At 43.4% G+C, this 19150-nt stretch overlaps 1 protein-coding gene across 5 annotated transcripts in view; it reads left to right on the top strand.

Moving 5' to 3' along the window:
• The window catches only part of ZNF423 (zinc finger protein 423), a 282147-nt gene that overhangs the window by 144859 nt on the left and 118138 nt on the right, over nt 1-19150 (top strand). Inside the window, exon 1 of one of the 5 annotated variants that reach the window (XM_063167749.1) lies at nt 2905-3286. The exons of the other annotated variants lie outside the window; for them this stretch is intronic. The gene's annotated coding sequence lies outside the window, so the exon portion shown is untranslated. Of the gene's footprint in view, nt 1-2904; nt 3287-19150 lie in introns of those variants that run through there. 5 annotated transcript variants of the gene reach the window in all.

Below are 19150 nucleotides of genomic sequence, written 5' to 3'. Positions count from 1 at the left end.
AGCCCTCTTCCTTCTCTGAGAGCAATAATCATTTTGTTCTCTGCAATGCAATTTTACGATCAAGCACTTGTGATCTTTTCAAACTTAGCTCTATTTTATATGTGTATTGTTAAAGACTTCTTTATGCCCTTGGTGCTGTGGTGCTTAAGGAGCCCTTTGTGCTTTGTGTGTGGCCATTTTGTTTGTACCTCAGCCTCTCTCTAACCTGATTCTACCTCCTCTGCTCTTTGGTTGGGTGGAGGGCAGCTTGTAAGTGAAATTGTTAACACTCGCTTGATGGGCTTACAGGGGCCCCCATAGATTCCAGATGATGATAGTTATGCTGGGGACACAGCTAGGTGTAATAGCAGGTTTGAACCTATTAAGTTCTTGATCATCTTGTTATTCTTGAAACTTTGCTGAAACTCTAAATTACCTATTAAAAAGCATTTTTGCATTTAGTGTAGAAGACAAAAAGCAGTTTATCATGCTGGCAAATACCAATCTGAGTTTTATAATGCGTTTAGTGACGAGATGTGTGGGTCTTATTGTGTGAGGCATATAATAGAAGTCTGGGGGGAGGTGAACGCGGGTGGAGACACACTGGTCTTAGTAAGAACTGTCCACTTTATTCTTCATCTGTGGTGGAGTGTCATGAGGGCAGTGGGTCTATATTGGTATGACTGGGATCTGGATGAGTGGAAAGAGTAGGCTACAGCCTCCAGGTCCTCCCTAAACTCTGCCCAGGGTGTCTGATCTGAAATCTTTTCTCTCAGGTTTCCTGCATTAGGGGAGGAGGGAGTGGGAAGGGAGTTTTGTCAGTGAAACACAAAGCTAGGTACAGGTCATGGGGAGGTGTTGGGTGTGCAAATACAGATTTACCAGTCGGACAGCTCCTTAGCCATGGCCCTCCAATGGCTCCACTGTGCTTGTCGTTCTTCTTGGAAGTTCAGGGATTTTTAAAGAAAAGACCAAACTGTTTTTAATGGTGCCAGAGTGGGTGCCAGAGAGATTGCAGTTTAAAGCCACATGATTAAAAATAAGTTTCTTTAAAGCCCTGAATTCTGTTTATAAAAATAGATGTTGAACATACGGTACAACATAAAAATCCATGTGGTCCTGGAAAAAAAAAAAAGAAGAAAAAAGTAGAAAGCACTTTAGCTTAAACCAGATGTGCGAAAGAGAGCTCCTAAACGTATTTTGTATTTTTTATTTGTGTGTATGTGTTTGTGTATGTGGGAGATATTTTTGGTTCCTGCTAGGCTTCTTTGCAGCAAAGCCCCTTTCTAGAATTTACTTTCCTTTATTAGAGTTGCAGCTCGGCTTTGTGTGGGCCTCTGGGGGTTTTGGCCAGCCGTTGGCAATTTCTCTCAGACACCCAATTACCCCTGACGTCAATGCCGTCTCTCCCATCTCCCTTGGGTGCCCACATTTTTTCCTTTGTAACACTAATAGCTGACTAGCTAAGTGCCTGTTATTTCCTTGGCAGAAGATTTGATTGTGTTTTGGGCCGGATACTAAATCCAAAAACTATGTAAAAATGTCAATAGGTGAGTGCACATTGATTTCGGTTAGTCACAGTGATATTTGAGCCCCTTTGGGGGCTCTGTCTGGGGAAGTATTTTACAAGAAAGATAATATAACAGAAAATTACTGGAGCTGCACAGGTCTCTGGTGGATTTCTTAGGGGCCTGCTAAGTTTCTGTAGAATCAACAAATGCTTTATTAATCTAAATTTGCGGTTTTGTTCCTGCCTCTCTTCAGACGGCTCGGGCTCGCCGGAGGAGGCTCGGCGGGAGCGGGGCGGCCGGCGGCAGAGCCCGGCCCGGCTGGGGGAGGCCGGGGGCGGCCGCGGGCCCCTCCCGGCCCGGCCGGGGCTGCGCTGGCAGATAAGGCGGGGACGGAGGGGGTCCCTGCCAGCTGTGCGGGGCCGGCGCTGACTGGGAGCGGCTGATAAGGGCCCCGCGCGGGAGCGCAGCCGGCAGCGCCGCTCCGCCAGCGCGCTGCGGGGCCGCGGCTGGCGAGGAAAGTTAAACACAACTGGTCCGGGGGCGGCGGGGAGGGCTGCGCTGCAAGATAATGGTAATTGATTGAATCAAAGTCGCAGAGCAGCCTTGTTTTTCCTCGCAATTAATTTTTTTTTTTTTTCTAATTTTCAGACCGAAGTATCCGAAGAGCTCAGGTTGCACCGAGCACATGCTGCACTAAAAGATAATAAGCACATGCCCTCTTCAGCTTTTTGGGGGAAATTCAGGCCAAGAAAAGGCACACTTAAACAAAACGCACCCCCTTAAAGTTACGAGCACACGGCTCCAATCTCAGCAGAGCGTGCTCGTAAGGACAGGGAAAATCAATGGCCTTTTCAGGTCGCCAGGCTGTGTGTGCTGGCTACCAGCGACCAGCGGTCAATTTTGCCCACAAAGCCAGCAGATAGTGACACCAGAGAAGGGGATTGTCAGGGGACTGAGTTGTGCAGTGTCCACACATTGGGCATTTCTGCAGCCCTTCTTCCTCTCCTGCTCCCATACCCCACAGTTCAAGATAGATGTAGAGAAAGACAGAGATTGATGTCATTTGTATTTTTGTAGTGGTTGCTTTGCAGGTTTAGTTTAGCCAGTTTTGATCTTTTTCACTAGCAACTTGCCAGCCAGAAATTTTTCTTCTCTTTTAAGGGGATTCCCCCTAATATAGCATTCAGGAGTAGTAATATAGTTTGTGTGGTTTGAGAAAATAAAACCTTTTAGTCTTTGGCAATTGCATCTGCAAGCAGTAAAATCTTATGTCAGCACAGCGTGTAGAGTGCAGGATACCTAATAGCTAGTAAACCATTTAAAAAAGTCTTCTGCTTGATCAGATATAGTGCTTAATGTATAGTGCTGTATCTTGCCCAGCACATAATTAGTATTGAGGGTGGAAAAGCCTCCCCTGTGGACCATGACACCACAGACCTAAACTGGCATTTTTTCCACACATTAGAGTTTTCTTTCTTTAGTGGAGGACATTTCTTTGCTTGTTTTAAAAATCATTCTCTATGACTTAACAGACTGTATTAGCGTATTGTGTATCTTAAATGAACCTTGCAAGCTCTAGCAGTGTATTCTTCTTCCCATATAGGCACTGTGTAGGGTGGGCAGGCAAGCAGTATTGTAGTGCCAGAGAGATCAAACGTTGGCTAGGAAAAAAACCACCCAACCCTAACCTAGGAAATAAAATTTAACCAACCCACTTTTGCAGTGATTTTGTTGGATCCCATCCTGGAACAAGTGTATGTATGGATGTACTAGGAAAATGAACAGGCCTTATTGAGGTAAGACACTGTGGTTTATCTAATCATGAAGAAGTTGGGATTTTCACTAGAGCCCTGTCATGTTTTCCTCAGAATGGGAACAGAACGTTTCTTTATGTGTGGGCCAGATTCATGGGATTTCTTCCCAACTAGTGAAAGGGTGGAACATTTGCTGTCTGTTTGGGCAGGAGCAGGGTATCCTGATATCCTATCAAACAGATTAATAGGTCTCCTCTGCTGAAAGAGGTGGTAATCTGCCTTGTCATGACCACTGGTTATGAAAGGGACAAGTCAGCTGTGAAGAAAGATGACTTTCTTGAAGAAACCATGTAAAAATTTTGGCCTAATGCCAGCACAACCATTGCTGGTCAACTATGGCTCAGATTAGAGACTCCTTGTGTGGAAAAAAAAGAGTTTTTTTCTTTTTTCTTATGGGCTTGAGAGCCTACTGGGTTACTGTTGCCATCCTCCCCTCTTTGACATTTCTGGTTCCAGTATAATTAAACCCACAGCTGTAATGTGGTCTTGTCTCTTTATCCACTGTGGTATGACTGGCAGGTGACACTGTCCTTTTCTACCTCAAATACAGCAGCTCCTAGGCAGTCAGATGATTTTATACTAGGCCAGTGCTTGGTAGCACCCCTTTCATCCTCCTCCCAGCCTGGCCAGTGTGCTCAGCTTGTCAATCTCAGAAGTGCTGACAGCAATGTGGAGAGCAACTGCCAAAGCAAAAGTACTGTGAGGTCATTTGGATAGATACAAGTGAGTAAAATTCATGGAGATAAGGTGCACCCACTCAGCACCTGCCCACCTCTGTGCTCCTCTATGCTGAGCCCCATTGCTGCCAGCAGGGCTGCTGCCAGCCTGTGCTGGCATTGAGCACTCTGCCTGGGAGGGGTGTGGGGAAAGGACAAAACCAGCTTCTGCTGGAAAGATTTAAAAAATTACCCCTGTGCTGATGCAATGCTGAGTTTTGGGGTGTGAGCCAGTCTGTAGGGCACTGGCAGTCGCAGGCAGCTGGAGGAGCTGGCCTCTGGTGAACCAAGTTCTGAAATGAAAAGGGGGCAGGTTTGAACCTAAAAGCGAAACAAAGAGAGGGCTGGCTGTGCTCTCACAGGCCCAGGCGCGTTGGTGGCTGCTGGTTTTCCTGTGCTGTGTCACCCCCGGCACCGTGTGCGAGGCACAGCCGCCGCTGCGGGACGGACGCGCTGCGCTCCCCGTGCTGAGGTGGGACTGCTCCCCTGCCCACCCCGTGCCTGGGGCTGCAGAGGGGCCTGGGGCTGCGGGGGGGGTGAAGGGGAAGGCGAGGTGAGGCAGCAGTCAGTGCTGGCAGGGTGGGAAGCAGGGGCTGGCACCGTGTTGGGGACACAGCAGGGTCGGTACCTCTGGGGACATGGAGGGAAGAAGGCTGAGGGACAGCCTGCAAATACCAGGGTGAGTTAAGATACCTTAAAGACAGTAGTTTATTGGGAAACAGACCTGTATACTTGTTTTGCCATATCCTAGCTTTTAAATGTACAGTGGGAGATAAAGGACACACTTTGGATGAATTCTCAAAGCAGTGAAGGTAGGAGAGTAGTAACAGGGTAGCAGCTGCTTGGGAGGTGGCAGCAAGAGAGGAAATGTCAGCATGGAGGGAGCAGAAAAGGGAAGAATGGAGAGGAAAGCATCACCAAAATGATTTCTATCCCTTTGTTAAGAGCTTGGGACATTTGTGAGTGAAACAACTCCTGCTTTTCCTGGAGCATTTCCTTTTCCCTGCTTTTGTACAGGCCTGTGTGGCCATGCAGGCCAGGTCTTTTTCCATTCCTGGGTGTGTGTTACACCTATTACCAAAGTGTCACTAAGGTATTAGCATGATTTTCAGGTGACTGCTCTGACAATGGGGTTGTTCTTGCCATATAATTCACAGAGCTTCGCTCAAGTCACAGCTAGAACACTATACCTGCCCTGGAGAATAAGGAGGAAATTCACCAGGTTATTTTAAGTTGATTCTGTGGAGGCATGCAGGAATATATTCGAGTTAAACTCAAAGGGAAATGATCAGATTGCCAGCAGATTTCATCAGGTTTGTAGTTGCATTAGGAGCTCACATGAATCTTTAAACATGTTTTAGAATTGAAAAACTTCAAGGTTTTGAGAAAACTTATACAAAAATGATCAGTATGACTGGTTCTCATACAGGACAAGTTGGCAAGTTCAGTAAGACATCAGGTACTTTATGTTGAGGTAGCCATGTGAACACTGGAGCAGTGTGCATAGCCATTAAGAAGCATCAGACTTCTGCTTTGTCTTTTAGTTGTATTCAAGTGTGCAGGAGTCTTGTGAAATTGTTCTTTCAGCTCTGGTAGTACCAGGTTTAAGGAGTGTTAGCTGAGCACTAGTGCCTTTCTGAAGCACATAATCTTTATTTTTTCCCCCTAATCTTTGAATGTGTGTTAAATTCACCTAGGTCTTGTAATTTTGACAGTTTTTTGTGGGTTTTTTTTTTTGTTTGTTTGGTTTTTTGTTTCCATATCTTAATTATGTAGGCAGCAGTCTCCCCATTGCCATGCACTGATGCTCTGTTTTATATTGCTTTTATAGCCCCCATTGTCCCTGGTCTTGAGTTTACAGAGCTGGTGGACACAACAGTTGGCAAGGAAAGTTAGTGACTTCAGGAAGGGACAGACATGTATGCTCTGACCATGGAGACGACAAAAATGTAGAAAGGATGGAAAGAGGGTAAGCAAGGTCTTGAAATTGGGGAAGCTGACAGATTGTGTTCTAGAGGAAGGTTAGAGTAACAGGACTGGAAATGGGGGCAGAGGATGTGAGTCAGGGTGGGAACTGCCAAGAGAAAGATGAGAAATGTCAAAAAAGCATGGGGAGAGAAGGAGAGGAATAGACTGGTAAAAGGTAGAGTGGATCTGGAAGCAGCAGCTAAAGTGAAACACACAGGCTAAGATAGTTGACTCAGAAGAAGATGTGGGAAATGTAAGATGAAATTAACAACTTCAGCAGAGGATAAGATCTTCCACTCTTAAAAAAGTCCAAAACTTACTAGAAGGAAGAAATGCATCTACTTGATTTTACTTCCCAGTGTTTTGGTCAGGCAGTTCTGCTTTCTTTTCCAACATTGATGGCTGTCTCATGATTTCCCTGAGACATTGTCATAGAAATAGACACAGAAAGCAAATGTCCTGCTTCTAGGAAGCATGGGCAGGTAGTGTCTTCTCTACCCAGTGAGAGATGGGCTTCCAGCCTATTAGAGAAAATTTTTTGGTAAAGCATCCTCAAAAAAAAAAGTTATTGAAAATGACTGGTGACTTTCTTCTGGCAGTAAAAGACTTTGAGAAACAGTTTTTATACAGGTGATCTCCATATATCCTTTCCAAACTAAATTACTCTGTGATTGAACCTTCTGAGGAAAAAGAAAATGGGAAGTTTGAGTTTTGTTTCTGGTACAGGTTGAAAAGGTTTAATGAGTAGTGCTCTGTTCTAGCAAAGTTGGATGAGAACCAGGTAATTGACTTCCACAGGCAAAATAAGAATTCATCAATCCCGACAGCAAATGTTGCTTGAGTTCCTGGGTAAATAACTCAATTAGCTCTGCAAGATGCCCCTCTCTTGGGTTACAGTCAGCAAGCACTTTAGGATGTCCCTTCCTTTGCAGGAATACCTGTGGGTTTCCAGAAAGTGAGGCAGGAAAAGACACACATGCTCCTAGTGACGGCAGCTTGAGCTCATTACTCTGATTTTTAGATATGCTGGCATTGTCTCAACAGCCTGCATTCACATTTATGGCCTTTCCAGACTGCTTATCTAGGAGAGAATGTGTGCTCAGCCTGCTCCAGTTCCATCTGAGCTTGAGCTCAGGGCCCAGACAAAGCACACCATGGCTTGGGCAATACCAGCATTGGACTCTCGAAGATGCACAGGCAAGACACAAAGTGGAGGTAGCTCTCCATCAGATCTTTAGCTTCTGGAAGTCCTGTTGTGATCCCACTGTATCTTGAGCTTGTCTAAACAAATGCATCAAAAATAACTCAACTATTAGTAAATTATTCCCACCTATGAATGAGCATGTAGGTATTTTTTTAATGAGTTAAAAGAAAATGAATCTTATTCTGCACCATCCTTATTAGTTTGCATTTCAATTGATTCCTTCATGTTAATGCATCTTGGAATGTTTCAGAAGATTTCTCAGCATCTACCAGTGCATTTTGTGGGGCAGTTTGTGAAAAGGACAGAACATTTGCTGAAGAGCCTTTACTGTATTTTCCCAATAGAATTCTCTACTCAGTGCTGAGGTTTCAAGAGGCTTTGAGTGAGCTGGTTGAGCCTCTTTTTGAACCCATCATGGATGTTTCTTTGTATTTTATTTCCTTTAAAGATTATGCCCTTCCTTATGACAACCACTTTTTGCCAAATGTGTAAGGCACTCCAGTTCTTCCCAGCTTTTGCCCCATTTACCACCTTCCAAAAAGATTGCAGTAGCTGTATGACCACATGTCAGATTTTCCCCAGAGGGATCTCTGATTTCTTTTCAATCAATTCATTTAATTGACCATGTTTATTTCCCTAGCCCTTGTGGCTCCCTGAGTGCAGCTATTCGTCAGAAGCTGGATCTTAAGCATCCTTTTCATGTTTTACCTGGAGAGTTTCTTAAACCATCTCATCTGTTCTTGGCATTTGGGGCTAAGCCCAAAAGGGAAGCTCTCTCAATCAAAAGACTATCTAAATGGATAATGTGGTACTTTGAGACCTGTAACAAGGAGGCAAATGTCCCAGTCCCAGTGCTGTGGTGCTGATCCCACCAGAGCCAGGGTAGCTTTGAAGGCTTGTTTGGGCAAGGTTCCCACGGCGGATGTTTGCAAGACAGCGAACTGAACTTGGTACACGTACCTAGCATGCTGCTCAGATGTAGAGCCCAGGCATGATGCCCACTTTGGAAAGCAGCTTTGTAGTCTATATCTGCTTAATTTAGTCCTCAGCTGGCCTCCTGAGAACGGCTGTTTGCTGCATGTTAGTGTCCAAGAACAGGAAGAGATGGAGGCAACTTTCATCAGAAAGAAGATGAAGTAAGTTGGCACTCATTGGAGTTTGGAGGCTAAATTGCCTCTTAAAAGATCATCCTTACTGCTTGTCTACGGTTTCCAAGCTGTAAATAGGATGGGAAGAAGGATGCCTTTGTATCCTGTGTTCGCCTTTTCTAGATGTCGTCTTGGTGATATGAGCTTCCTTCTCCAAAGTCTATAAAATTGTGTTTGAATGCTTTTCATGCTCTAGTTTGGCATACAGCAAAAACCCAAGCAAACTGACCTGAGACAGGAAGGCATTTTCCTCTTCAGTGACTTCTGTCTGTGCCCACTGCTCACATCTGTGTTAGCAAATACAATTTCTTGGGAACGTCCCAGGGCTTTTCTTTTCCAGAATATTTTTATTAGAGCAAAGCACTGTTACTTCCTAGAAAGTTTGGTCATTTTCTTCCGCATCAATTTTTAAATCCCTGTTCTATTGCTTCCTTATGGCATGTTTTATTCTGTCTTTTTAAAAATAAACATTCAGGGGTTGGACTAGATGATCTCCAGAGGTCCCTTGCAACCCTGGCTATTCTGTGAAACATAAGTCAGGAGTAATTAGAGAGAAATGTACCACATTTGAAGTATAAATAGAAGGAAGTAAATGGTATGATATGCCACTACAGTCAATGGTCAAATATCTGAATTTTAATCTTGAGAGTTAAGTTAAATAAAAAGAGATCCTTTAAAATAACTTGACATTCCCTTAATGATCCATGATATGTAAATCTGAACATTTGACTTCATTGCAATAATACAGCTAGTTTAAATTTTTATTATTTTTAAGCCCACAGCCAGCAGGCCTGGAGTAAGTTATTTGCAGCATATTTTTAAGTCCATATCGAAATATTAGCCATAACTGTCTGCTGTGTATAAAAAAAGGGGGGGGAGGGATGTGTATGTTTGAAGTTTAATCATGCTTCTACTTATGCTCAGTCCCAGAGCAATCCTTTTTTCTGCTGCTGAGCTCAAACAGCTAGTAGCCAGGTTTGATCTGCTGCCCCATGGAGCAGTGCCCTATGTGAATTTGAAGTTTTCTCAACCCGGGAGGCCGGCAAATAAAGACTAGCCTCAGGTAGCCAGAGCTCTCCTTCCCAAAGCAGCTCCCGGGGCGCTGCCTGGAGCAGTCCTCCTGAAATTGTTTCAGGCAATTGCTACAGACTATCTGTACTACTGCCCCTCTCACCCCTCCTTCCCTCTCCTCCCCCTGGCATAAGGGAGGAGTTTTGGAGTCCAGGAGTCCTATTTGACTTTAATAAAATGAAGAAAAAAATTTTTTAAAAAATAAAAAGCAGAGCAGTTTGTAGGGAACTGGCACAGACTGTGGAAACAGGAGCCACAGCAAGACAAAACCCAGTGGCCTTCAAAACTTTTTTCTCTTCTTTCTCACCACATGACTTGAAGGATGTGGACAGTAATTAAAGGACCCCCTAGCTCTTCATTTTCTGTGCCTGGGCCTTTGATCTGGTTCGTGTCGGGTAGCTATTTTCATTGTTCCTGTCTTTTCTTTTATTCTCACCCAGCCCCTTTGATGTGAGCAATGATGATCTTTAATTCCAAAATAGGAGATGGGCAGGATAGCAGTACTGGCCTTATATAATGCATCTTTCACATCTTATTTTTAAACTTGAGCATAATAGGTGTAAGTCAGAGCCTGGGGAGCATTAACCCTTTCCATGCCAAGGAACTGCTGAGGAGATTAAGAGCCTATCACTTTTGGTAACGTCAGTCAGGTTAATTTTCTGTAGATGCCTACAGATGCATTTGTGAAAAAGATTATTATTATTATTATTATTTTCCTGCAAAAATGATGGATCTCAAAATATAATCTGGAGGGAGTTTGTCCTAATTGTTCCCATGTGGGAAAAATGTGCTGAGAAAGAACAGTAAAGCTAATGCAGTTATTCTGACTGGCTTCACTTGGCAGCACAGTGGGAGTGAAGCATACTGTTTATTAGTGTATGTTAATAAACTATAAGGGACAAGCTGCAGGTGGTGGTTTATAAACTGTTAGCTCAGGTAAGATAGATGACAATATGGAGGTTATTAGTAACATTAGCAGGAGAGAAGGGCTGAAGGTTCTTAATGTTCTCTTGAAATCACAGAAGCCCAGCATGTCTCTGTGTGCTCCCTCTTCCTCACGGGACACGCAAACCAAGCAGCTGCCCTGCAGCCAGGGTGGGTGGCACCATCAGATGTGGCATGAGCAGGAACCCCTCTGCCAGCCACCTGGGGGGACAGTCCTCTGCCAGGCTGTGTGTGGGGTGACCCCCTGTGCCATGCTTAGGGGAGTGGCACATGTGATCCCCCATGCCATGCTTTGGGGGGTTGGAACACAGGGCCCCCTGTGCCATGCTTTTGGGGGGTGGCACATGTGACCCACCGTGCCATGCTTTGGAGGGTGGCACATGTAACCCCCCGTGCCATGCTTTGCACATGTGACCCCCGTGCCACGCTTTGTGGGGTGGCACACAGGGCCCCCCGTGCCACGCTTTGTGGGGTGGCACAGCCGTGTTGGGCAGCACAATGGCGCCGTGTCCCTGCAGCAGGGCAGCCCCCTGTGCCCGCCGCAGCCCCAGGGAGGCAGGTGGTGCTGGCGGAGCCCCGGGCCGGGCTGTCCCCGGGGAGCTCCGCATTACCGCGGTCCCCATCTGCCTCGGCGGCACCTCCTCCCTGCGGGCCCCGGCAACAAAGGCTCTGCTGCTGCTGCTGCGCCCTGCCCGAGCCGGCCCGGTGACATTTGCAGGGTTCAGCCGTCACGGCACAATCCGCTCGGGAAATGCAGCTGTAATTGTAAATAGGGAGCCCAGAATTTTCAAACTTCAGGTCTCGAGGCACCCGCGGCGTGGAGGGGGAGCTCAGCTTTCCCCAGTGCCTTTTATTTCAGTAGGATTTGTGATTGTCTGAAAATTTGAAAAACTATAGGTCGGCTGCTAAGCCACTTAAACATTAATGTTTGAACATCATGTCACTGGTTTTTGTGTTCAAAAGAAGACCTAAGTGAGCACAAATTAAAAAAAAAAATCCTAACATTTTCCTGGTAGAATTAATTAGAGGCAAAATATAACAAATTGTCAGTAAGAAATAACAAAGAAGCAGTGTGGATAACAAAGATTAGGTGTGGTAATGGACAGAGGCAGCTTGATGAGTCTTGATTATGTTTTAGTTTAAAGCCTACATTTTTCTTTTCATTCACAAAACATATCTGCATAAGGGGCTTTGTGTCTGAAACAGATTTAGATGTGGATTTATGCCTTCATGACACCTGCTCTTTCAGGGACATAAAACGTGCGTTACATTTGTGTAGTTCTTAAAATAACAGCTGTTAATTAGATAACTTTCAGGGCAATTCTTATTATATGTTATGGTCCTGGATCAGCAAAGTAGTTCAGCAGATGCCCAACTGGAGCACGTGATGGGACACGTAGGCTTTTCAGCCTGTACTTGCTTAAACCTGAGCACATGCTTAAATAGCTTGCTGAATAGGGGCCAAGACCAGATGTAGTGAATACCTAAAATTAACTTTGTTAAATGGCTTACAATATGCCACTTGTTTCCATGTGCTTTTAAATTTCCCACTTGAACATTATTTGGGCTGAACTTCTGTGTGTTTGTCCTTGTCTGTAGAGCTCTTTTTTCTTTTTATTTTTACTAAATGCATTTGGTTCCCTCAGAATATTTCTGTTAGGCGTGAAGGAGGAAAAATTCTCTTCCAGTTCTTCCAGCACAGTTGGTCTTTAGTGCCAGTGGTTTTGCAGCTGGAGTGCTTTAAGGAAATAAGGGAAGGAAAGGTTGTAGAAAGGAATATTTCACTGGAGCAGCTTCTAGAGTTGGGAAAAGTAGACACACTTCTGAGACCTGGCAAAGGGATGTGGAACCTGTAATCTTGTCCACTTTTTCCAGCTATATCAGCTAATCTAATAATAGAAGCTTGTAGGGCGATGTAATTTCTTTTTTTAGACAGAGAAAACAAACATTGAAATTGCAAAGGGGAAAGTTGGCACCAATACATTCCTCAATGAGTACTAGGGCCCTTTCTTCACTTGGAAAGGAACAAAAAACCCCTCTTTCTAAAGCAATCCTGTTTTAAGGGCTCAAGCACGCCCAGATAGCCTCTAGTTAGGTTTCAGCAGTCTAATGAAGCCTGCCTTTTTTGTGATTTCACTACACATACTCCCTGCCTGCCTTGATTGGCAGCTGGGTAGCAGACCTCTGCAGCTGTGACAATTTGCCTGAGGGAGACTGTAAGTGTCTCATTGAAACTTGCATTGTAAAATCCTCCAAAATGCCTCCCATAATATTAGGCACAGGAGAAAAACACAGGTGTGAAAAACTTTCACAGATCCCATGAGTTCAATGTCTCTTGGCAGCTTTGGTGGATTCAGTGTTATAATATAAATTTTAAACTTGCTCTTGCAAAGCAGAAGTTGCTCCGTCTTCTGTCACAAGAAGCGGTGAAAGTGGCAGCGCCTGTGCCACGCTCGCCTTTCCAGGCGGTGAGGATTGGTTATCCATGGGTGAAACCTGTCCACCTGCTGTGACTCAGAGCCTGTTCCAGCACAGAGAGGACACAGGTGTCCCTGCAGGTGTCCCCACTGCTGGGGCACCTCGCTGGCACAGCAGAGTTTTAGGAGTTCCTCTTTTCCGAGTCAAGGCATGGTCTCATCCTGTCCAAAAATGAGCGCTCGTTGATTCTGCTTCCAGTGAAGGAGGGATTTGAAAACCTAAGAGGTGTCTCCATGAAATCAACCTTCCTATATGTATGTACAATCATTTTCTCTTCAGCTGGTTAAGTAGCTTAACTACTCCTCACTGGCACATAGGTGAGATTCAGCATTGCCAGCATGACTGGAAGATGAATGTCGGCTTCTGAATGCCTGATCCTTTTGCTGGTGTGTTTGTTCCCAACCGCTTGCCTGTGTGCTACAGCAACTTTGCTTCTTATATTTGCCATAAAGGAATCTCAATATGACTGCAGCCTTAAGATCTGGCACTTCAACAGTCTCAGTAGGTTCAACACAATATTCAGGAATTAAAGTTCTGAAGAAATACAAGCAGCTAAATTTAGACTTAAGAAACGTGCCTGATTTGAGTGAGCTGATGCTGATGCATGGAAGTTTTCCTGCAAGCCAGCCAGGCTTTATTGGTTGCTTAAAGGGAAGAGATTTTAGTTAAGTTGGAACATTTGATTTGCTTTCTTGAATTGTTTTTGATTAGTGACTGAGTGCAAGGTTAAGCTTTAATAACATATCCCTTGTAATAAAATCATGCTGGTGAGTGATGTATGTGGCTAAAAAGATTTAGATACACTAGTCTGTTAAACTAATACAATTTGGAAATGCTCTGGAAATAAGCACATAAAACAAGAACCAAAGGCAAATTTAAAGATTTTTAACTCTTTCTGGGGCTAAGATTTTTCTGAATCAGAAGCTGAATGAACAAGGCAGCATGGCTGCAGTCTTGGTAAAAGAGAAACTGTTTTGAATTTAGTAACGAAAGGTGTTTAATGCATCACTGAGTTTCTGCTGCAGTGAACTAGTGACAAACCTAGTGACTAGTTAAAGCGGAACATAACAAATCTCAAATTCAAATGACATTCAAAACTTTGATGAGAGACTTTCAGTACTTTCCCCTTTCCCTTCTGAACTACAAACTTTGGTGAATTCAAGACAAATGAACAATGCTGTAAGATGTAGGTTTTGTGAGTTGGTAGTTGCAGTAGGGCTGAGGTTTTAGTTTCAGATTTTTATCAGGGTTTTCTGCTCTCGGTGCTTTCCACAGCCTGTCCTAAGAGCCACGAAACTTGTGCTGATGTATAGTGATTCAATGTACTGTAAACTACACAAGAGGCTTCAGTTTCATGGCTGTGTGAAGATTTTGTGTAAATGTTTTTAGTGGTGCCAATTGAGAAGCTGAACTCAAAGTTCAGTTGAGCATTAGGGGTGTCAAATGAAAGCTCAATTTGAGTTACTTGCTTGTTGAGGCAGGTTCATTTCACAGGAACATTTTAAACAAATTTTGTGAAGCAGTGCAGTATTATGTTTCTTATTTCATGGATGGGGAAACTGAGGCACAAAGCTATGGAGTTTCTTACCTTTCTAATGTAGTTAGGAATGTTAACAGAACATGGAGACAGACAGTGCTGCTGATGTGTTATTGACTGTTGTGTGCTGCTCCTTGTCTAGCAGGGGAGCCTAGTTTGTCAAAGGGAAGGGGTTTTGTCTCATCATTGAGGAAGGAAATGAATTTAAATGTCAAAGGTTGGGAAAGCCATTGTCTTCCCTTTTATGGCAGTGAGCATGTCATGCTCCTCTGCTTACCAAATAAACGAAACTATAAAGGAAATAGTAGTTTTGGAAAAAAACCCCAGCCCTGTAATCCAGAGCATCTGTTTTCTACTGTATTTTTTCCCCTGGTCTCTTTTTATAATTTACATCCAAAGCATGAAGTGACAGAATTTGGCAGACTCGGATCTGTACAGTAGAGCTTAATGGTTTTTTAGCAGGGAATAAATAAAGCCCCTCAAGCCTGCTTAGTTCTCACCCATGCACGTGAGCAGGGAGAGGGGGAAGGAGTGTTGTATTTTTCTTGGAAAAAGACCTTTTCGGTTTCTCCTAATCTGGCACCTGGAGGTCCAGCTGTGCTGGCTTGAGGCTGTGTGTAGCCTTGTGCATGGGAAGGATGATGGACAGGCCGCTGCAGAAGTTGAAATGTTTCACCTCTCTACAGGCAATATGTATAGCTGCATTTGTGAATAGTGGCAGGGCGCAGTTGGAGCTGGAATTACTCTTCAAACAATGATTTGCCAATAGTGCTGCAGTCTGGGCTGGTTTCTGTTGCGAGTTGTGGGGAGGGCCAGCACCGCGTGGATTTTCCAGCTTTGCTTGCTCGAGCTACAGCAGCCATGGAGCCTCTGTGCCTGCCATCATTGCTTCCTGTCTCCATGAGCTGATTGTAAATTATTTTTCCTGGTTTGAGCTCTGCACATGGCCTGGAAATGTGTGACTCTGGTTATGTTTGGCTTGGTCTTCTGCTAATTTATACCAGTTTCTGCTTCAATATATTTCCATTGGCTTAATTCAATGGCAGGATTTCTAATTTACTTGGGTATAAGTAGGAGTATTGGGTTCATTACTCCTAATAGTTTAGTAATCTTGATTTATTTTTGTTCTTCAGTCACACAAATGCCAAGGTTAACTTGCTCTTAAACACTTGATTTTCTAGGACATAAAATGATTCCATATTTAAAGAAGAAATTAGAGGACAGTTTTATTCTGAAAAGTGGTCTAGGTTGGGGGATGGTGGATTTTGTTTGTTTGGATTACAGAACTTATAAAATGCTGGGTTAATATTTGAGAAGTGAAAGATTTAATTTGCCCTCACTGGTACTCTTGAATCCTCTGGATTCCTCAGCTGTGGATTGGGAGCTGATATGGAGTGGCACATACTTGGCCCAAAATGTTTCCAGTGCCCCTAGTAATAAGTGATTTTAATGGAGAACTTTTCACAGCAGAGGACTCAGAGATATAGTCTGTGCTTTAATAAAGATGCTATGTCTCCACAGTGTACATTAGTCAGTGAGTTAAACAAACATCAACATTAAAACAGACATTATCTCCTGCAGTGTATTTTCTTAGTGCTTTGTCCATTACAGCTCTCAGATGGTGAGGTTTCTAGTCCTTCCTGTTGGAAACAGTTCTTTTCTAACATTTACTGCAGATATTTTCCTAGTGTCTAGCATAAAATTGTGCTTTCTTCTCTCATCCTGCCCTTCCCAAATGCTCAGTGGAATGCAGTGATGGTGTTTACTGTGCATGAACCCCTTGGAAGCAGTTCCTGCACCTTCCTTAGCTGTTCTTTAACAAAGATACATATAATCAGACCTTTTAACCTTTCCTCATACATCAGTCCATCCAGCCCATTAATCACTTCTGTTGCCTTCTTCTGAATCCTCTCCAATTTGTCATCATCCTGTGGCTGGGGACAGCTCGGTGACCGCAGCCCTGCATGGAGGTTCAGTACCAGCCCACTATACTCAGAGATGAGAATTTATTTATTTTGTCCCTCTTTCCTTTTGCTTCATTCCCAGTCAGAATATATCTCCTACCCACTCTGCATAATCACTTCTTTAAAACATTTATGGAGACAATTTGCAGTCTTACAGACCCTCTATCATTCTCTGATGCCAAGTTAGCAGAGATTGATAGGGCAAAGGATTGAATGTGACACTTTGTGTTTCTCCCTCCCTTCCTTCCCCTACTCCCCACCCCAAAATAAACTACACAACTCTTCATTTGGTGCATATGGTCATATTGAATGTGAGGAAAGAGGTAGCATTAGAGAGGAAAAAAAGATGCTGAAAATATAATTACCTAATTGTGAATCCTAAGGAGTGCAGGCAGCAGGGGCAGCCCTGACTGGAAGAAATCAGAGGGTCACTAATTCATACTGCCAACATCCTAATTAGCTGTGCAAATGTAATGTTTATATTGTTGGGGATGGATTACAATATCCATTGTAGAATGGAAAGAAATAAATGAATTGTGTCAGTGGAGCTGTGTAGAAAACACTCCTGCCACCCCATTAAACCATGAGAAGTAGCTTAGCTACTAAAAAAAGTTTGTTTTCAGGCTGATGCGCAAGTCTAATTGGGTTTCCGAAGAAAGGAACATGTTTTAATTATTAATTAGAAATCAGAGGAGTAAAAGAGTGGAAATCTGCTTCAGCTGGAGGTTTTGCTCAATGCTGGATTTCTCCTTAATAAGCTGAAACATTCCAGGCCTGCCTTAGTTAGCGGTTGGGTGCAGTGGCTTTACTCGGGGGGTAGACATCTTAATGCTCATGTAATTATCATGTAATTATTTTGTAATGTGGGATCAAAATTTTGCATAGATGGCATTCTTTCACTGAACTTGAAAAATAAAAAAGTTGTGTTCATTAATGCAGTGATTCAGTAATTTTGGTCTAAGAAGCAGGGTTCCCTCATCCCCCTCCCTATCTCTTTTATACACAAATATTTTGAAACAGTCTTAGAGATGGTGACCTCAAGATGAATGGAATTATTTAATTTAGATTTTGTTGAATATTTATCAGGTTTCTTGTTGGTAATACTGCCTTTCAACAGAAGTGTCAAGTGGGTTGCAATTATCATCAAAGCTGATAGGTACAAATAAGCAATGATCCTGTCTGCTATCACAGGGTGTGCGGGTTCATAAAGGGGAATTCTTGTGGAAGTCTCTTTCTCCCTATGAATTTTCCTCCCTATGCCATTGAACTTCTGGAATCAAAGTTGTTAAAGACTGATAGACTTTGTCAGAAGATGTTAAGTGGATTATGGCCCATCGTAATAAATATTCCCTTGGAGAGATAGGGTATGTTCTCATGAACACAGAGTATGGAGCTGCCTCTTTTGACTTGTGCTTTCTAGTGCCTAGAAGTACTCTTGAGCAGAGTTCTGTTCTATTTACAACTGCACACAACTTGTCTGCACAGATAAAAATGTTATTGGGCCAGTGCTGTAGCTCTTATGGCTGGAAATCACTGGCAGCCTGGATCCAAGCTGCATCACAGGTTAAACCTGACAAGTTAAAGAACACAGCAAGAGCTGCTGGCTCTTGAGTTGCCAGATGTTCGTAGATCCATGTGTGTTTGAAGGGGAACTGCCCATTAAATGTCTCAGCTTTAACAGGAAAAGGGGATGGGAAAGAAGAGCATATGACTCCATATGGTTCCCTCAGTGTGGCAGTAAATCCTGGTGTTTGTGGGGTGCAACTGTGAGGAAATACAGAGCTGTCTCCTGATGTTGCTGTTTCATAGCAAAAAATCCATGGAGGAGATGGGGAGAATACAGCTAATGTGGAGTGGATGGCTTCCTTTGGGGTTATGGCTTCTGTGAACTTGTAGATGCAGCATTATAATAAACAAAATATTTGACTTAACAGAGCAACCATTAAGAACATTTAAATTGGTCTTTTTTCATGCATCTGCTGAAATTATTATGTTTGAAAATGTTTGGTTTGTATTCACAAAAGAAGTAAAATTTCCTGATTGTGGGCCATTTAGCACCTGTTTCTGCCTATAGGACTCAATATACCTTTTCCAATGCCTTGTTTTAAGAAGGAAAAAGATACTTTCTTAGTTGTTCTTTATCACTGCACTGTGCTGTCCTACCCCCTCTCTGTAGTTTATTTACATGATGTTTATTTGTAAAGGATCTGACAAAGATAGATACCAGTATCAAGAAGGGGCACTGTGATTTGTGTTGATACCAAGAGGTAATTCTGCTTGTGTGAATTGTAAGGTAGCTTTGGTCCCCCCTCCCTACTAACAAAGCTTTTCCTATTAGCAAAAAGGAAACCACCTTCCTGACTTGTATTCTCCCAGCAGAAGTCAGGTTAAGCTTCATAGTGTAGTGGAAGTAACAAGTAATTAAGAATAACAAGCAATTGTGATTAAAAACTCAAAAGAAAACCTTCACTTTCGAGGGGCCATATGTTGGTAAAAGTGCTCCCCAGCTGAACCATATGGATGGGTGGAATGTGGGATCTCCTGCACATTGGGAAGAGGCCGTAATAATTTGTGACTTGACATATTATTGCCATGTTTCCTTTTGATCATAGCAGACATCAACAGGTCTCTGTCACATCCTTGTAGGAGAATGAACGTGGGTCTCTGCAAGCTAAATATCTTAGTTTCAGAGTTAAAAGCAAGTGTGCCTTTAATTAAAGCAAGACCAACTTCTAACAGAAGTTGCCTTGGTCAGATGATGCAGTCAATGATCCTGTCCCCTCCCCTCTCTTACTGGAACCTGGGAAAACAGTTG

This window comes from Melospiza melodia, chromosome 13 (assembly GCF_035770615.1).
Source record: "Melospiza melodia melodia isolate bMelMel2 chromosome 13, bMelMel2.pri, whole genome shotgun sequence".
Classification (NCBI taxonomy): Eukaryota; Metazoa; Chordata; class Aves; order Passeriformes; family Passerellidae; genus Melospiza; species Melospiza melodia.
The sequence above is the reverse complement of the archived record's forward strand: the minus strand, read 5'-3'. Positions and strand labels throughout refer to the sequence as shown.